Below are 14646 nucleotides of genomic sequence, written 5' to 3' on the forward strand. Positions count from 1 at the left end.
TAGATGGAGATTACACACACACACATGCACACATATACATATATAATTATCAGAACCTATGGAACTGAACATTAAACATCTGTGCATTTTATTATATGTAAATTGTGTATATCTCTATATATACACGCTATATATATTGTAAAACAAAATTGAATTTTTTTTAGTTTATTTTGAGAGAGAGAGAGAGAGAGCTTGGGAGGGGCAGAGAGAGAGGGAGAGAGAATCCCAAGCAGGCTTCGCACTATCAGCACAGAGGGATGTGGGGTTCGAACCCATAAATCACGAGATCATGACCCAAGCCAAAACCAAGAGTCTGATACTTAACCGACTGAACCACTCAGGCGCCCCTAGATCTTTTTTTTAAGTTTACTTATTTATTTTGAGAGAGAGAGAGAGAGAGAGAGAGAGAGAGAGAGAGAAAGAGAGATAAAAGGGGAGGGGCAGAGAGTGAAGGAAAGAGAGAATCCCAAGTAGGCTCCACACTATCAGCACAGAACCTGACCCAGGGTCTCACAAACCAGGAGATCATGGCCTGAGCCAAGATCAAGAGTCAGACGCTCAACTGACTGAACCACCCAGGCGTCCCTAGATCTTCTTATAGAATACATTTCTCCTTGGAGTGATTTTTCCTCCCTGTCAACCCACATGGATCTTAGAGCCCTCAGTTTACCTTCCATTATCCTACTGAAATTGTGAGCACACTACATTTGATCTCCCCTCTTGGCTGTGAACCCAGTAGTGCAAGCATTTTTGTATTTAAAGTTTTCTCTTGCCAGAGAGAAGATGATTGCTATGCTCTGAGTAAAGAGTACAGCCCAAACAATTTGGGAACTCCTTATTTTTAGATATCAGCCTCTATAGGCAAGTTCATTGTGTCTTATTAGAATGACTGAGGAAGGAGTACTCGGTAAACAGGAGTTGATTTTATAGCTGCATCGGTATGATCCCTCTTGGTGATATTTTCTAAGGTGTACTTTTAAAACATCTGGGGCGCCTGGGTGGCGCAGTCGGTTAAGCGTCCGACTTCAGCCAGGTCACGATCTCGCGGTCCGGGAGTTCGAGCCCCGCGTCGGGCTCTGGGCTGATGGCTCAGAGCCTGGAGCCTGTTTCCGATTCTGTGTCTCCCTCTCTCTCTGCCCCTCCCCCGTTCATGCTCTGTCTCTCTCTGTCCCAAAAATAAATAAACGTTGAAAAAAAAATATTTAAAACATAAAAATGTCTCCCACACATTCCAAACTCTGAGAGAGCACCACCATTTGAGGCTATTAGAGATTATCTATTAGATATCAATCTATTTCCTTGGAAAGCTAGGCTTTGTGCATTTGTGTGTTTTTTTTTTAATATTTATTTATTTTTGAGACAGAGAGAGACAGAGCATGAATGAGGGAGGGTCAGAGAGAGAGGGAGACACAGAATCTGAAGCAGGCTCCAGTCTCTGAGCTGTCAGCACAGAGCCCGACGTGGGGCTCGAACCCATGGACTGTGAGATCACGACCTGAGCCAAAGTCGGTCGGCCGCTTAACCGACTGAGGCACCCAGGCGCCCCTAGGCTTTGTGCATTTGAAATAGCTCATTTTTTGAAGGTCAAAAATCAGAATAGTGGTAGCAAAGGAATTGTACCAGATTTTACATTCTTTTTGTACAGCCACTCTCTTTTGTTACATATGTTTTGGGGTGTGCTGCTACCAGCAATTATTCTGTTGTTGAGGTCTGGCCCTATATCCATTGCCTACTTCATGGGAACTGCTAACTAAAGAAATGACACTAGCTTTGCCACCTGCCTCCTATAACACTTTCTTATGTTTGCTGGCAGCCTAGTTTTAGCCTAAAAGTCATCTTTCAGGAAGCTTTCCTGACCAGTCACTCCAGACTAGGTTAGGTGCCCCTAGATTAGAGTCCTACCATCAGAGATTGATCATATTTTATTGTAATTGTTGGACAATTGTCTCATTCAATAGACTGTCAGTTTCTGGAGAGCAGAGATATTGTCTCTTTTGTTCCTCTTTTAATCCCCAGTGCCTGGCATATCAAAGACACTTGTTGAATGAATTCATGAATGACTGGCTGAATAATGAGCAGCTCAAGAAAACAACCTTTATACTCACATGTCGTTGGGCAAGACGGCCGCTTCTTTAACCAAACAAGCAAACAAACAAAAGCATTCCATGGTATTCCAAGACTTTATGTCACAGAACCACAGTCTAAATCATGTATAGAGGGGTTCAAAATCTCTAGTAGGAAAGAGAAATACTGTCCCTATTCTGTCCTTGAGAAGATACCATTATGCAAATGTGGGCTTCCTCCTGGTGAAATAGTCTGAAAAAAGAAGTTGGTTATGCACACTTGTGCTTCTTCCTTTTACTGAGGTCACTGGTGCTAAGAAGTAGTGTCGTACAGTGACATGGTGATTTAGAGCCAGAGCTCTGCTGTCAGTGGGTTTGAGACCTAATCTGTTATTTATTCATAGTGTGCAGTTTGCACGGGTTACTTGACCTCTTGAAACTTGACTTTTCTCATCAGTAAAATAGGGGCCATATTCACACCTTCATGGGATTATGAGATTAAATAATGAAATGTATATATCAAGTTCCTGGCCTGAAGGAAGTGTTCATCAAGTAGCCCATGATGATGATGATGATGATACAATGTTCCTGAGAAGAGCAGCATCATAAAAGACTGGTCTCTGCTCACCTTTTTCCTTGAGGGAAGTGTACAAGCTCAGTCCCTGTGAAACTGGGATTGGTGTCCTGCTTTGGGTTCCAAGAGCCCTCAACCACTGCTCTTTCCTGTGGACCAACAACAAAGGGATGAGAGTGCATCCATAGAGTGGATCCCTAACTGCAGGCTCAGCCCACACTCTAATCAGGGGCATTCTTGGAGGCTTTCAGCCTGGAAAACAGTCTGGCCATTCAATCTAAAGACAGTCTCCCAAACTCCCTCTGTGTCCTGGAGAGGAGGTGGGAAGATAAGGAACACTGGAATGGAAGGCTGTGCATATACAAGTTGTCCACTGAATCTCTTAGTATTCATTGGTGGATAACTTGTATATTCTACTAGTATTATTGGCATTATTCAAATGGAAAGATGAAACAACTTTAAAATGTGACTGTGTTAGTTTTTAAGCCTACTTTGTAAATAAAGGATATATGTATCTGTAAAAGTGGCTTACATAGCAAAGGATGTGGATAAGTCATATATTTATCATGTATGTGTGTTGGGGGGTGAGGGAGAGATTTGTAAAGATAAGAACAGAAATGGACTCAGAGTTCCAGAGAAGTACAGGACCCTTGGGGAGAAAGGTTGTCCTGGAGGGGGAATGGGAAGGTCTAAGAACAATGAGGCAGAACAGGTGGCAATTGAAGTCCCGATTTCTGAGAACCTGGTTCTCAGAGTCTATAGCTTAAAAGGGCCTGGCATCTTCCCTGCTGGGAAGCAGACAAGGACCCAGAATTCAAAATCCAATGGCTTTAGCAGCAAAAAAAAAAAAAAAAAAAAGTATAACCCTATTTATGTTTTCAATAGCGTACAGAGATAACACAATATAAATGATATATGTGGTATATGCCGAAAATAACTTCTGTATTTGGTGGTTACCTGAGAGGGGATTATGAAGGACTTTTGCTTTCTTTTTTTAAAATTCTTTTAAATATTTATTTTTGAGAGAGAGAGAGAAACAGAGCACAAGCAGGGGAGGGGCACAGAGAGGGAGACACAGAATTCAAAGCAGGCTTCAGGCTCTGAGCTGTCAGCACAGAGCCCGATGTGGGGCTTGAACTCATGAACCAGAAGATCATGACCTGAGCCAAAGTCAGACGCTTAACCAACTGAACCACCCAGGTGCCCTAAGGACTTTTGCTTTCTAAGCCATACATTTTTGAAATATCCAGTGTTTTATACTGAGCATGTATTATTCTTACATGAAGTAAAAAAGTTAGAGTTTTAAAATCTAATAACATATAAAAGCAAAAACTTGGATACAACCTAACTAGTCATCAATTGGGAGAGGCTAATTAGAGCACTGATTACAGATTCATACTATGGAATACTATGCTACCATGAAAAGCATGAGTTAGATCCATACGTCCCACTATGGAATAAATGTCACAATATTGTTGAGTTAAAAAAAAAACAAAAACTGCAGTGAAATGTGCAATGACGTATACATATATAAAAGTTATGGAGCTGTACACTTGAGATTTGCACAATTTTTTTACAAGTTCATTTATTTATTCTGAGACAGAGAGAGAGAGAGCACGACCTGGGGAGGGCCAGAGTGAGAGGGAGAGAGAGGATCCCAAGCAGGTTCCTCACTGTCAGCACAGAGCCTGCCCAACGTGGGGCCCGAACCCATGAACCGTGAGATCAAGACCTGAGCCCGGGATAAAGAGTCAGAAGCTCAATCAACTGAGCCTCCCAGGTGCCCCAAGATTTGCACAGTTTGTTATACTTCAATTAAAGTTTGTTTTTTTTTTAATCTTCATGAAATTCTGATTGTGTGTGTCTGTGTTTGTGTCTGTGTGTACATGTGTTGGAATATGCATAGAAAAAGACTTAGACAGTAGTGCCTTTTTTTTTTTTTTCAATGTTTATTTATTTGTGGGACAGAGAGACAGAACATGAACGGGGGAGGGGCAGAGAGAGAGGGAGACACAGAATCAGAAACAGGCTCCAGGCTCTGAGCCATCCGCCCAGAGCCTGACGCGGGGCTCGAACCCACAGACCGCGAGATCGTGACCTGGCTGAAGTCGGAGGCTTAACCGACTGCGCCACCCAGGCGCCCCAGTAGTGCCTTTTATAGTTCAAAGAGCATGTGACTCTTGACCTAGGGGTCCTGAGTTACAGCCCCACGTTGAGTGTAGAGATTACTTAAGTAAATAAATAAACTTAAAAAAGAAAAAGATCTAGACAGATGAAAATGGAAATTTTAACAGTGATTACTTAGTTATTCCTGGGGAATTGCATGGGGAGAGTGAGGGAAAGTTCTTTTACTTTTTGCTTTACATTTTTTACATTTAAAATAATAAGCATGATTTGTTTTGTTATTGAAAGCAACAACAAAAAAAGGTGGGGCCCCTGGGTGGTTCAATTGGCTAAGCATCTTACTTTGGCTCAGGTCATAGTCTCATGGTTCATGAGTTTGAGTTCCATGTCAAGTAATAACAACAAAGGAAACAGAAAAAAAATTATTTGTCCTCTGTGGGATTTCCTAAATAACCCCATTGATTTCAGGGGCATTCTGTGGCCTTCCCTTCCTCTCCTCTGGTAAAGAACATGAAATGAGAACACGCAAAAGGTTTCAGGCCAATTGGGCCCACTCTAGATGATGGTGGTGCTGATTTCCCTCCAGTTTACATTAAGGAAATTGAACTTTGGTTGAAATCCATCTTGTTTAAACAAGAAAGCAGACAAAACTTTAATGCTATAGTCTTGCGACCTTGTAACATCAGCACTCCTCCGGGGAAAAAATTGGGATTTGGCGGTGAACGTCCGCGTGAACGTTACCGCTTTTTAAACGTCTATTTTTACCGATGCCCTAGAAGAATTCCTTTGGAAAGATTCTTGTTTCCATAAAAGTAAGCCATTGGACACCAAGCACGGGGGACCTGACAGGCGAGAAAGGTTTTGAGAACCGTCAGTCGCAAGGGAGAAAGCCCCCGCTAGAGCCGAGCTCCTCCCTGCAGCCTTTGGCTTTGTCCGTCCCCGGGGTTGCTGCGTGGGCAGCCTCAGCCCTCCGGAGGGGTGGGGCGGGGAACAAAACCAAACAGCGTCCTTTCCCTACAGTCAGCCCCATGTGCAATCCAAGAGCCACACGGATTTAGAGGGATGGTTGGGCCCAAAGGAAGCTGGAAAGCCAAAGGGATGAACACAAAACAGGGCACGGAAAGGGACCCCATCCTGCCAAGTTTTATCTTTCAGAATAATGGTGGTGACTGTTGGATAACCCACGTCCATCATTAGGGTGCCAAAGAGGGGGTGCCTCACTAGCTTTTCCTTTTTTCCCTCCAACTGAAAATATATCTTATATTTTTATTATAAAAGTAACATATGTTTGCTGTAAATGAGTCAAACAATACAGAAACCTATGAACTGAAAATTAAACCCTCTTCCCCAATTCTACCTTCCCAGGAATAACCACTGGAACAAATGTTGTGTGTCTGTCCCAACTTTTTAATGTAATATTGTATGGCTAAGCGTACACAAGGCAGGACATAGTGCTTAAGAATACAGGCTGACTTTGACAATCAACTCTTAACTGGACATCAGTTCTCTCAAATATAAGATGAGGATAATAATAAATAACAACTGCTACTTAGAATGTTTTTACATAAGTGAACTCATACACATAAGATTCTATAAATTTACTGTTTTCAACTTTATTTTTGAAATATTTATAGATTCACAGGAAGTAGCAAAAATAGTATAGAAAGTTCCAACATGCCCTTCATCCAGTCTCCCCCAATGGTTACATCTTACCTAAAGTACAGTATCAAAACCAGGAAATTGGTGTTGCTACAATGTGTAAAGTTTGATGTCATTTTATCCCATGTGCAGATTCCTGTAACCATCAATGCAATCAAGATTCAGAGCTTTTCCATTATAGCAGAGATTTTCTTCACGGCACCTCTTCATAGTCACAACCACCACCCTTTCACCCCAACGTCTCTAACCCCTGGCAATTACTAACCTATTTCCCAACCCTATAATTTTGTCACTTTAAGAATTTTATATAAATGGAATCACATAATATGTGACCTTTGAGATGAACTTTTCTCACTCAGCATAATGTCCCTGAGATCCATCCAACTTTATGTATCAACATTTGTTCCTTTTTATGTCTGGGTAGTATTCCATTCTGTAATGGACTTAAAATTTTTCTTTTGTTAGAATTTCAACATTTTGAAATCTCTAATGAATTAACTGATTGAGGTATGGAGTGTAAATGGATGCTAACATGTTAGGAAGAGACGACCAGGCAATATGTGCCTTCTGATAGAAGTATACCACAACCAACTATGAAGTAGTCTTTTCTGTAAGATTTTATTTTTATTTTATTTTATTTTATTTTACACCCAATGTGGAGCTCAAACCCACAACCCGAGATCAAGAGTTGCATGCTCTACCGATTGAGCCAGCCAGGCACCCCAGTCTTGCCATCAAATCTCTACATTTAACTATAAAGTATCAGGAAATGCAAAGGAAAAGAGGTCAAGACTACCCCCTTGTAAATGCAACCAGGAAAATCCAGATTGTGAGAAACTGCATGCAAACATCACAATATCTTCAGCAAATAAATTTTAAGTGAACACAATCTCACACACACGCACATACACACATGGAGGAAACTTATAAACCAGGGGATATTTAAGAATCACCACACACACACACACGTAACAGTCCCTACCAAAAGCTTGTACATACTCAAAGAGCATTATTAATAACAGTAAAAAAAAAAAAAAATGGAAACAACCCTAATGTTTATCAGCTAATGAATGGGTAAACAAAATGTGGTATATCCATACAATGGAATATTATTTGGCAAGAAGAAGTTATGAAGTCCTGATGTGTGCTACAACATAGATGAATCTTGAAGACATGCTCAGAGTGGGGGTGCCTGGGTGGCTCAGTCGGTTGAGTGTCCAGCTTCAGTTTGGGTCATGGTCTTGTGGTTTGTGAGTTTGAGCCCCATCTCAGGCATGGAGCCTGCTTTGCATCCTTTGTCCTCCTCTCTCTCTGCCCCTCCCCGCTCACACTCTCTCTCTTAAAAATAAATAAATGTTAAAAAATGTTTTTAATTTAAAAAAGAAAAGAAGACATGCTCAAAGAGAGAATCCAGTCACAATGGACCACATATTGTGATTCTATTTGCATGAAATGTCTGAATAGGCAATTCCATAGAGATATAAAGCAGATATGGGGAGATGAGAGAATTGGGGAATGATGGCCAAAGGGAGGGCATTACTTTCAGGGGGATGAAAGTGTAAAATTGATTGTGCTGATGGATGTACAGTTCTGCAGATATATTATAATCTATTATGTTGTATTCCTTAAATGGGTGAATTGTATGGCATGTGATTACTTGTTAATAAAACTTAAAAATATTTTTAAAAATATTTTTTAAAGTTTATTTATTTTGAGAGAGCAAGAGATATGGAGGGGCAGAAAGAGGGGGAGAGAGAAATCCCAAGCAGGCCCTGGCTGACAGAACCAGATATGGGGCTCAAACCCACGAACCGTGAAATCATGATCTGAGCCAAAACCAAGAGGGGGACACTTAACCGACTGGGACACCCAGTCACCCCAAAACTTAAAAATATTTAAGAAGTGTTGAGAAGCATATCAATCAATCATAATGTGTGGCACTTATTTATATTTAGATTTAAACAAACTATCAAAAAAGATATCTAAGGGCACCTGGGTGGCTCAGTTGGTTAAGTGTCTGACTCTTGATTTTGGCTCAGGCCCCTAGATTTATTACTATTTTTTGAAGTGTGGTAATATTGTGATGTTTGTTTAAAATTTTATTTTTAAGTAATCTCTACACCCAATGTGGGGCTTGAACTCACAACCCCAAGATCAAGAGTCATATGCTCTGCCAACTGAGTCAGCCAAGTGCTCCTGTAGCGATTTTTTAATTAGAGTCTTTTATTTTTTCAGAGATACATACTGAAATACTTACAGATGAAACCATGTCTGGGATTTGCTTCAAAATAATACAAGAAATAAGCAAGTGGGGGTACAAATGAAATGAGACTTCATAATAACTGCAGAAGCTAGGGGATGACTGCATGAGGGCTCCTTATAATCTTTTTTCTACCTTTGCCTATGTTGAAAATTTTCCATAATAATAAAAATGCATATCAATAAACATATTTCCATAAAGACTTACCCAGCCCTCTTTAAGAGCTGCATAGCCTTCCATATTTATTTGATCAATTACCTGATAGAGGACATTTGTGTCATCTCCAAATATTCAGTATACTAAACAATACCGCAGGAAATATCCTCATACAAATGTCTCTGCCCAAGTAACTGTCCATTTCCTTAGAATAAATTCCTAGAAGTGAAAGTGCTAGGTCAAAAGATGTGCATGTTTTAAAATTTTGTATATATGGAGAGATCGTTCTCTAGAAAAGCCTTGAGGTTACCTATTTCCCAACACTTCCAATAATATGTTGGTCATTAAATGCAATCCTTTTAAAAAAAAAAAAAATAAAAAAATAAATGCAATCCTTTTCTTTTCTTTTTTTTTTTTTAAGTTTATTTATTTATTTTGAGAGAGCGCAAGCAGGAGAAGGGCGAAGAGAAAGGGAGAATCCCAACCAGGCTCTGTGCTAACAGATGCAGGGCTCAACTCACGAAACTGTGAGATCATGACCTGATCCAAAATCAAGAGTCAGAGGTTTAACTGACTGAACCACCCAGGCCCCCTCCACTTTTTCTTTTTTAAAGATTTTTTGCAATATAACTTATAACACCATCAAATTCATTCATTTCAAGTGTACAAGTCAATGATTTTTAGTATATTTCTAGAATTATGCAAACATCACCACAAACTAATTTTAGAATATTTATATCATTCCATTTCCAGTCACTCCTTAATCCCACTCCCAGCCCTAGGTAACCAAGAGTCTACTTCCTGTCTCCATAGATTTGTCTTTTCTGGATGTTTCATATGGATAGAATCACAACATGTGTTCTTTTGTGTCTGGTTTCTTTCACTGAGCATAGTATTTTTGAAGTTCATCTATGTTATAGCATGTACAGTATTTTGTTCCTTTTTATTGCTAGATAGTATTCCATTGTGTGGATATACCACACTTTATTTGTGCATTCATCAGTTGATTAATAAACGACACAAATGCTGTTTCCACTTTTTTGCTATTGTGAATAACATTGCTGTGAACATTCATGTGCCAGGACTGTGTGGACTTACGTTTTCATTTCTCCTGGGTAGATTGCTAGAGGTCGAATTGCTGCATCCTATGAAAATTCAGTTTTTAACATTTTAAGAAACTGACCAACTGTTTCCAAAGCAGTTGTACCATTTTACATTCCTACTTGCAGTGTATGAGGATTCTAGTTTCTCCATATTGAAACCAACTTATTGTTATCTGTTTTTTTTAATTATTATTATTATTATTATTATTATTATTATTATTATTATTATTGGGATGCCTGGCTGGCTCAGTCAGTAGAGTATGTTCCCTTTTTCAGTTTTATTTTTATATATTTTTATTTTTATTTTTTATTTTATTTCTTTTTTGAGACATCCAGACAGCTTTTATTGAAAAAATTTACTGCAGCCAATGTTGAAAAAGTTTACTGCAGCTTTTTTTTAATTTTTATTTTATTTATTTATTTATTTATTTATTTATTTATTTATTTATTTATTTATTTTAACGTTTTATTTATTTTTGAGACAGAGAGAGACAGAGCATGAACAGGGGAGGGGCAGAGAGGGAGGGAGACACAGAATCGGAAACAGGCTCCAGGCTCTGAGCTGTCAGCACAGAGCCGACGCGGGGCTCGAACTCACGGACTGTGAGATCATGACCTGAGCGAAGTCGGACGCTTAACCGACCGAGCCACCCAGGCGCCCTGTAGCTTTTTTTTTTTAAACGTTTATTTATTTTTGAGACAGAGAGAGCCAGACCATGAACAGGGAGGGTCAGAGAGAGAGGGAGACACAGAATCTGAAACAGGCTCCAGGCTCTGAGCTGTCAGTACAGAGCCTGACACGGGGCTCGAACCCACTGATGGTGAGATCATGACCTGAGCCGAAGTCGGATGTTTAACAGACTGAACCACCAGGTGCCCCTTACTGCAGCTTTTGACTTCTTTTTTTCCCCCCTCTTTTTAAGTTTGCTTATTTATTTATTTTGAGAGACAGCATGAGCATGTATGTGGGGGAGGGATAAAGAGAGGGGGGGAGAGAGAGAGAATCCCAAGCAGGCTCTGAGCTGCAGTGCAGAGCCAGACACGGGGCTTGATCCCACCAACCATGAGATCATGACCTGAGCTGAGATCAAGAGTTGGATACTTAACTGACTGAGCCACCCAAGCACCCTGAGCATGCTACTCTTTTAAAAACAATTTTTTAATGTTTATTTATTTTACAGAGAGAGAGAGAGACAGCATGAGCTGGGAAGGGGCAGAGAGAGAGACACACACACACACAGAACCCAAAGCAGGCTCCAGGCTCTGAGCCATCAGCACAGAGCCCGACTCGGGGCTTGAACTCACAAACAGTGAGATCATGACCTGAGCCAAAGTTGAACTCTCTACCAGCTGAGCCACCCAGGTGCCCCCTGAGCATGCTACTCTTAATCTCGGGGTCGTGAATTCAAAGCTCCACATTGGGTGTGGAGCCTACTTAAAAAATAATAATAATAAATAATATTTATGATGGCTGATAATGTTGAACATCTTTTCATGTGCTTATTGGGTATTTGTATTTCTTTGGAGAAATATCTATTCAAGTTCTTCACTCATTTTTAAAATTGTATATTTGACCTTAATCTGTTTATTTTTTGCTAGTCTGTAAGATGAAAACCTGTTTTCATTTACATTTACTTAATTAGTAATAAATAAATGGTAATTTATTTTCACATTTTTTTTTAAGTAGACTTCACGCCCAGCACAGACCCCAAAGCAGGGCTTGAACTGACAACCCTGAGTTCGCAACCTGAGCTGAGATCCACTCAGATGCTTAACCAACTGAACCACCCAAACGCCCCAACTTTTCACATATTTATTGGCCAATTGTAATTTTTTATTTGTGAAGTTTTAGAAGAGCCCCTTCTACACGAAACATATTTTTTTTTTACACGTTAAAAATATTTCCCCAAATTTTTCATTTGATCACAGCAACTATGCATGCCATGGTCATACACATAACCCAAATAGCTGAGGGTAATTAGGTTATAGACAGACACTTGATCCTGCCCCAAAGCACACAGTATTTGGTCCTAAAGCTTAGTTGGTCTCCTTCCCCATGACCTTCACCATCCTCTATCCTCTGGCCATGCTGAAACAACCCATTGAAGCAACTCTCCCTTAATGATGGCATCCAATCCCACTCCTGAATAATCCCCTGAAAAGAGACCCAAAGATAATAAAACTTCTACTCCCAACTCATCCTCCTTCTTTTCTAACAATGAGAACCTGGATAATCTTATTTATTGAACACTCACTCACCAAGTATGCCAGACACTTTGTTTCAGCACCTTATGCAGATCATTATCTCTGTACTGTTATGTTCCTCATGTTACAGATGAGGAAATGATGCGGGGGGGGGGGGGGGGTGTTTAGTAACATGCCCAAGGCCACAGAGCTAGGGATTTGTGTGGCTGGGATCAGACCTGGGTCTATCTGACTCCAGAGACTGTGCTTTTGCCCACTGACCTACATTTCTGCGTTTTTGTAGCCAGAGCTTTCTGTTGGCTTCAGGTGTGCTTTAGAAGGAAGGCCAAAGTACAAAGGCTGGGAAAATCCACCCACTGAACATTTAACATTAGGAAATAGAGTGGAGATTCTGAATCCTACTACCCCACTGAAATTGAGGGTGATCTTTTCAAGAGTGCCTCAGTTTTCTGTCATCCTTTCAACAAATAGTTCCTGGGCACTTAGCAACCCCTAAACTATGCCTGGCACATATCAGGTGATGGATCAATAAATATTTGTTCCATGGATGAATAAATAATTGAGTAAATGAATGAATGGGTGTCTACTGTGTTCCAAGCCTCCTGCCTGAATCTTGGGATACAATGAATAAGACTGACCTGAAGATGCTCATGGTTAAGTGAGACCATGATACATGGGGAATTATAATCCTGGGACATATACATAAGAAATTTTAATCCTAGGGATGCCTAGGTGGCTTAGTCGGTTGGGCGTCGGACTTGGGCTCAGCTCATGATCTCACGGCTGGTGAATTTGAGCCCCGCTTCAGGCTCTGTGCTGACAGCTCAGAACCTGGAGCCTGTTTCGAATTCTCTCTCTCCCTCCCTCTCTGCCCCCCCCCCACACTCTGTCTCTCTTTCTCTCTCAAAAACAAATAAACATTAAAAAAAAAGAAATTATAATCCTGGGACGCCGGATGACTCAGTCGGTGAAGCGTCTGACTCTTAACTTCAGCTCAGGTCACAATTTCATGGTTTGTGAGATTGAGACATGCATAGGGCTCTGCGTTATCAGCAAATTTGGGGGATTTTCTGTCTCCCTCTCCCTCTGCTCCTCCCTCTCTCTTTCTCCCTCTCTCTCAAAATAAATAAATAAACAAACAAAAAAATTATAATCCTGTGGCATAAACTCTATAGCAACAACAAAAATAGCAATCATTTTTGCTGAACCCTGACTCTAAGCTTTGCCTCATTTAAATCCTCTCAGCGATCCTACAAAGTGAATATCATTTTTATTTTACAGTTGAATAATCAGTTTCCAGGTGAAGGAACAAAGGCTTTAGTAGGGATAGGCACAGGGAGCACAGTGGAGGGATCCTAATCCAGCTGGTGGGTTTCAGAGGAGTCTTGGGAAGGAGTTGTCTCATTTGAAACCTAAATTAGAGGTGGTAGGTAACCTGGCCTGGGTGAAGTGAGGCTGCCTTTGCAGGCAGAGCAAAAGCCTGTGAGCCAGGGGAAAACAGCTGTGGCCTCTCCTTCTGCCACACTAGCTTTCGTGGTTCAAAAGTCCCAGGGCCAGCATTTGTTCTGTGCCAGTTCTTCCTGTCTTCCCCCAAAGACATCTTCGTCATCCTGTAGACCACAGCCTGCAAACAAATTGCCCTTTGAGAGTACCAGGCCTGTCCAAATACTGCTAGGCTCCTGGGAATGGGTGGCTGAACTGAGGCCTGTCACACTCACAGGGTGACCAAAGCAAGATCAGTGTGGCCAGCTGCTGACACTAAAACCAGACAGGAAGTCAAGCATGTGTGTATGTGTGTGGGGTCCCCTTGGTGAGCCACACCCTCCTCCAACAGCATCACTTAACATTGCTGTTGGGAGAGAAGCAAAATCTCTCTTGTAGTCTATCTAATCTCAACCCGTTCTATAGCCAGTTCAGCTCATTCCCTTGAGTTCTGTAGCGGGAGAGGTCATTTTTAAGCCCCTCCATAGCTTTTGCTTTTTCTCCCTGATTCCATGCACAGTCTGTCAAACTCTGTGGAGGAGAGAAGGAGGCATGAGGGGTGGGAGTGCAGGCACCTGCCACTCCTTCTGGGCCCTGCATCTATCTGTGGAGACCCGGCTGCTCTCTGCTGGCATCCTGAGGTGGGGGGTTAGATCGGGTATTCTCACCTGGTCCAGCTTCTGAATGTGGTTTTCTCACCTATTTCCACCCAAATCTTTGTACTTCTCTTGCAAAGTCCCCAGGGGGACTATTGACCCCTCCCAGAGAAGGGGCCAGTAGGGTAATTGGCTAAGTTTGGGATTGGGCCTCTAGGGTTTAGTAATCAACATAAAGGTCTTCCTGGCTACTGTACAGGAGCTTCCTAAGGCAATTTCACATTCAGGACCCTCAGGCCTCCTTTGATCCCCCACCCTTGAGGGAATGTCTGGGCTGGGCCTTCAGAAGTGGCCAAGCAATGCATAACAATGACTTCTTACCACACACAGTACCAGATCTTCAACACTTGGTAATAAAAATAGC

This window comes from Puma concolor, chromosome A1, assembly GCF_028749965.1.
Source record: "Puma concolor isolate L17-30 chromosome A1, mPumCon1.1.hap2, whole genome shotgun sequence".
NCBI classification, from domain to species: domain Eukaryota; kingdom Metazoa; phylum Chordata; class Mammalia; order Carnivora; family Felidae; genus Puma; species Puma concolor.